The sequence below is a fragment of the Rutidosis leptorrhynchoides genome, chromosome 5, assembly GCF_046630445.1.
Source record: "Rutidosis leptorrhynchoides isolate AG116_Rl617_1_P2 chromosome 5, CSIRO_AGI_Rlap_v1, whole genome shotgun sequence".
NCBI lineage: Eukaryota > Viridiplantae > Streptophyta > Magnoliopsida > Asterales > Asteraceae > Rutidosis > Rutidosis leptorrhynchoides.
In genome coordinates this window covers 174,719,554-174,726,031 of record NC_092337.1, presented here as the reverse complement: position 1 = coordinate 174,726,031, position 6,478 = coordinate 174,719,554, and positions in this window count along the sequence as shown.

The window sequence follows — 6,478 nt, the reverse complement described above, 5'->3', positions numbered from 1 at the left end:
AACCCATAAGGACAGTCACTTACTTCAAGTAAGGATATATATCTTAGCTCTTCAATCACTTGATTTGGCGGTGTGGTTCCGAGCTTTTTGTATCCAGATTCTAACCCCATCTGAAAATCGTGAACAGACATCCATCTCATTGAGTCAAGAATAAATCTGTAGACTGCCTTCATCGCAGTAGCATGATAGAATGTTGTAGATTCATTCAAGTCTATCAAGTAATTGTAGATGAAGATAATGTCGTCCATCTTTAAACTATCAAAATCCGCTTCTGAGAATTGATAATCCTCATCATCCATTCTTGTCACTTGAAATAATGGCATCTTCACTCCATCCTTGTTAATCATCAAAACCCTATTAATGCTTTTGATTTCTGAATTCCGCTGTTCTTGAATCTTCAATTTGAATTTGTCGCGAACACTCAGATAAGCTTTGAGATATTCCAGTTTCTTATGATGTTTCCATGCACCCAGAACACTCATTGATGCAGAAAGGACGAGATTAGAATCACCATAGATTCTATAAGCTTGTTGTTCTATGAATGGTGAATGAAGAATCATCTTTTCTTCATCCTTATCAAGTTGATAATCAGCATCACGCTCAAGAACAATCTCTGCAATTTGAAATGGAGATGTCAAGTTGACAAATTGATGTTCATTGAATTCATTGGCAACACTCGACGACCCCTTCAAAATATTTTCAATATTATCAAAATTTCGATTGTCCTCTAGAGCTGACTTGTTCTCTGATTGTCCAGTTGAATCCATAATCATTAGCATCCCTGAGTCACCCTCTCTCCGAGCTTCCGATTCATCTAGAAAACTTTCACATTGAATTTCTTAAATTTCATCACTTGCAGAATCAGATATTTCAACAAAATCGTGATCCCAATGTTGACTAGATGAACCAGCTTCATGAGTTGATCTTTGAAAACCACTAGACCGATAACCACCTTGTCTATTCTCCCCTTCATGAAGATTATCGGGATCGAAATCGTCATGGTCAGGCATGTGAATTGGTCCAGGTGACTTACGTGGAGATAAAGGATATACTATTCTTGCTTGCTCAAGATAAATCATCATAGTCTCGCGAACTTCATCAAGATCAGTTCGTTTAGCAAACTCAGCAAGATATAGATCCTCCACCTCATTGTCAGAGAGATATTTAAGTCCATATCTATTTGAAATATGAGAAGGTGACCCAGTTAGTAAAACAATGGTATAATCATGAGCAGCATCAGCATCAGCATCAACTGTTGAAAGCGATGTCGGTGGAAGTGTTTGAGTTGCCGTGAGGGCAGGTAAGGATAAGTGTACGTTATTATTCTTATATGTAGGGCTGTACATACTACTAGTCAGATTCGTGATATCCCCTTCTGATGGAGGTTGGGTAACAACTGGAGTTGTCACCAGTGAAGATTCTTTCGAATCACCTGCCTCCATGACTTTAGTCTCATGGAACTCTGACAAAGTAGCAGAACTACCCTTCGGTTTAGTTCTCGCTGAGATATTAATATCTCCAACTCCTGAAATCATTGATATACTATGAGGTGGCACAACTCTTTTAGTTACCGACTCTTCCTCCAGACCCTGAGATTCAGAATCCGAAAGAGAAGTGGTTTGAACCAATGGATCAATTTCTTGAACCAAAGGAACAGTCTGCTGGAAGTCTGATAAATATCCCGAAGGATTGTCATGTTGACTCGTTTCCATGGGACGCGACAGATCTCCCTCATCAAGATATGCTAGACCTCTAGACCCTGTTGTAGATTGCGGCACATGAGGATTTCCAGCCGATACGAAGGGTGCCTTTTCAAGATTTTTTGGCTCCCCTTCGGCCGTTCTGGACTTCAATGATTGAGTTTCCCCAATCGATTGGGTCAACACAGACTTTACTGTAGAGGTATCCATTGAAACATCAACCATTGTTAACGTTGAGCGTTGGTCCGCTTGTGCTGATGTAGCACTTTCTAATGGATTCATTTGAGTATCTGGAGAAACAACTGGAGTTATATTAACAGATGTATCTTGAATTGGTTTAAGATTATCATTAGGAGGTGGGAGGGAGGATGAAGAAGCAACAGGTGAATCAGTTGGTGTTGTATCTTCATCAAAAAGACTTGGTTGAGTCTCCACAGTAGTTGACTGTATTGTCGTAACCTGTACGACTTGAACATTTGAATTCCGTTGAGGAGCATAAAGACTATCAAACAAGATATCCAGTTCCTCCGTTGTAACCGTAGGAACACCCTTCTTCAAGAAAATTGAATTATGCACGGATGAAGTAGTAGCCAGGTTAGGATCGAGTTTTGAACCAAGTTATTCAAAAGCCATTCCTGAAAATTCATCGAACTTGACATTGATGCTTTGCTTGTTCGTCTTTGTCCGTTTGTGATAGACACGATAAGCAACTTTGTTCGAAGAATAACCGAGAAATATGGCCTGATTGCCATGAGGATCAAATTTTTTGATGCTGTCAAAATCGTTAAGCACATAGCATATACAACCAAATACACGGAAATATTTGACATTCGGGCATCTACCATATAGTAACTCATAAGGAGTTTTATCAAAGCGCTTATTATTGATGCAGCGATTTTGGGTATAACATGCAGTTGAAATGGCCTCCCCCCACATTTTTGGAGGTAGTTTAGAGTAGGCAAGCATCATTCGAGCTGCCTTGCACAACGTACAATTACGTCGTTCGACCACTCCATTCTGTTGAGGGGTTCGTGCAGCAGAGAACTGATGTTCAATGTCTTGGTCTTTCAAATAACTATCAAGTAGGTCATTCTTAAATTTCGTCCCATTATCAGTTCGGATGCTCTTAACATGGTTGTTAAAGGAGCGTTGAGTCTTTTTGATGAACTCAATGATAATGGCGGGGGTTTCAAATTTAGTCCTCAAAAGAAAAATCCATGTATATCGGGTATAGTCATCTACAATGACAAGCACATGTTTCCGGCCACCGAGGCTAGAAATTTTCATGGGTCCACATAAGTCCATATGAAATAGTTGCAAAGACTATGAAGTAATGGGGTTTTGCTTAAGCGGATGATTGGTCCATTTCAGCTTACCCACCGCACATGATAGACACACATGATGCTTATCATACTGAAAGCTAGGAATACCATCAGCTAAGTGTTTGGAGACCAGCCGATTAATACCCTTGTAATTCAGGTGAGACATCCGGTGATGCCATAACCATAAATTTTCCTTCATGGAACGAGTAGCCAAACACATGGTTTCATGTGATGGTGCATCATTGAGGTCAGCAGTATAAAGTGAAGCACAACGTTTACCAACAAGGAGATTATTTCTATCGGTGGATTGCACCAAATATTGATGACGTTCAAACAAAACTTTGAGATCTCTGTCACAAATTAGCTGACACTAAATAAAATGCACCCCAAACCCTCAACATATGAGACCCGTTTAATTGTGATGCCATTCTTCACAAAATCTCCATAACCCGTTATTGCTGCAATCTCATCATTTCCGAATGTAACCGTTCCTAGGAATTTGTCAATGAAATTGACAAGCAAGGATTTATCGCCCATTATGTGTCGAGAGCAACCGAGATCGATATACCAAACACATACATCGAAACCCTATAAACATTAATTTCCTAGAGTTTAGGTACCCAAAGTTTCTTGGGTCCTCTACGGTTAGTACCAACAATAAACTTTGGATCAACAATGAGATAATCACGTACAACATCATGCAATTTAGACAATAAAGCATCATTTAAAACCACATTACATGAAGCATCATACGCAATATCAAGTTTTACATCATTATCAGAAGTCTTAACACACAACTTATTCTATGTAGATGTTTTGTTCACAGAAGAAAATTGAAATGCATGTGATGACTTCCTAGGTCAACTAGCAGATTTCTTTGGTTTGTTTGCTACTTTCTTAGTCGTTGACTTAGGAACCCATACAGATTTGAAATTTAAGTTTGAATTATGACCTGTGACACGAAAAACACCTCTGTTAGTTAGACGTCCAAATTTTTCAGTTGACACATAAGATGATTGATTTTGCAAAATTTCTAATTTGATTTTACGTTCTTTTGCATCATACTCACTCAAATCAGGTTTAGGACTTGTGTGTTGTTTAGACTTAACTGATCTTGTTAAAAGACTCTCCTTTGATTTATTTGACATTGAAATCATAGGAATCTTTTCAGTTGACACAGAACCATCTTGAGAATGAACCTTTTTGACAACAAATTGTGTTGAAGGTGCAACTTTTGAAACACGTTTACCAAATTGAGAACGTAGAGGATTTTTAAGAATGGTAATGGGTTTAGCATCCTTAGATGTTGTTGTTCCCTTCCCCTTCTTAGTAATCCCACCAACATATTCATATACATTGGTTTCAACAGAAGATGGTTACTTAAGTGTGTTAGCCTGTTTCAGTTAAATTATCTTTTGTTTTAAGCTTTTAATCTCAAGACATAATTCCTCAGCAGAAACTATCACTTTACCTTCCTTAAAATCATAAGTATATTCTTTCTTGGCAAGTGGAGGCAATTTATCACACAAAGTAAGAATCTGTTCTAATGATTGACACTTAAGTTGCAAATCAACATTTTCCTTTTCCATTATAAATACTATACGTTTCAAGTTTCGTACAGCAGGTATGTTTGCATAAAATTCATTCATAGGATTAATTGTTGCATTAAAGTCTATCAAATTTTCAACAAATGGTTCTTCTCGAGGTTCTACCTTTATATCTAAAGAAGTTTGACCTAGGGATTCTGTCTCAAAGAACTTCATAGAAAACATCATCAGAACATGCACGTAAGGCCGGTAGAATTGGTTTCACATCAAAAGTTGGTTCATCAAACACCTCATCTATGATAATAATGCTAGAACTAGGTTTGTTAAACACTTCATTCTCAAGCATTAAAATGTATTTCTCTAGCATGAGTGTAGGGATATAAACCAGTCTACGCTTAGGCACATAATTTTCACGTTGCATATTCTTTTCAGTTTCAACAAGTTTCTTCCAGAAATCAGGATTTGATTTACCCATTTTAGCATTGATTTTCTCATACATTAAGCTACTTTGATGGTATTTTATAGATTTGCGATTAACAATAATATCATCAAAATCAGCATCAGAAGCATGCAAAAAATGAGATGGTAAACCAGCTTGAAAGTAATCAGAATGATATAATCCTGGAATATTTTTGGAAGCTGATATGCCACTAACGGACGGTTTTATTTGTGCGGTGTCGTTATGTCGCAGGATGTCTGATTCAGTAGCACACAGTGTCTTCGTTTATTTATATTTTGCGGGGCCTAAATTTACTTTTACTTTCTAAAGTGTAGAAGGTGTAAGTTAACCTAGTGTCGTATTTTATGCTGATTAACAAATTGAATATCAAGTGGATAATTGTCTTTTAGTTAAATTACCTAGATAAAAGATAGTAGTTGATTTTAGCTAAAGGTCCTAAATGCAGAAAAGTAAATAAAGTGGAAGGATATCCGGAGTATGCATATCAGGGAAATGTTGACCAAGATATCAGTATTGGGTTAGGGAAAGGTAATTATGCTTATGTTAAGACTATGCTTGGATTGATGTAGATCTGGTTGGATAAGCCAATTACACAGACTTATTTGTCTCTGAACTCTCGGAGTTCTCTTTGAGCAGTGATAAGTATGTCACTTAGTCGTATAACTGAAGGGTAACAATACCTCGGAGGTTATCCTCAGTAGAGCACTAGGTTTATTAGTGAGTTAAGCTCTAATCCTAACCCTCGTTATTAGTTTAGGAAACTGAATAACAACGTGTCGTGTTGATTGAACACTGATCACAAACGGAAGGAGTCCGTCGGTTTAAGTTGGTAAAAGCTTAAATGAAAACTAACAACCATTTCATCATACTAATGAGATCACAACAATTCAAACATTATACAGCATCACAGTTAAATAACTGATAGTAAAACAGATAGAAACCTAATGAATACCTAAACGGTTGATATGACTAAGACCTAGGGCAACAATCAGACAAGAACATGCAATAGGCTTGGATCATACAGTAAAGGCACTAACTAGATCTTAACAGCTCCTAAGAGGTCTCTTCGGAATAGTCAATAGGCATACTAGGTCATTCATGTCTCAATTCCTAAGTTCCGTGTCCTAAAAGTGCATCAGATGCCTCTCGGGAACTCCGGCCATACCGAGTTCATAGAATCTTCAGATACAGTATAAACAGGGGTCTTAATCCTATGAAGTAGCAAATTTCATATAGGTGGACAAGTCCTGATCACAACCTAGGTTGGTCAATCCTTAAGATGCTAGCATACAAATCTATCAGACTTCCTAGTTCAGTACTATAACAGTAATCGTACTAAATTAACATAATTACGCTAACCCAAACTTCTATCATGGCAACATACAGATTAATTAAGCTATCTTGGCAATATCGGAACGCATTGTTAAACCTAAAAAGTAAGAATACATG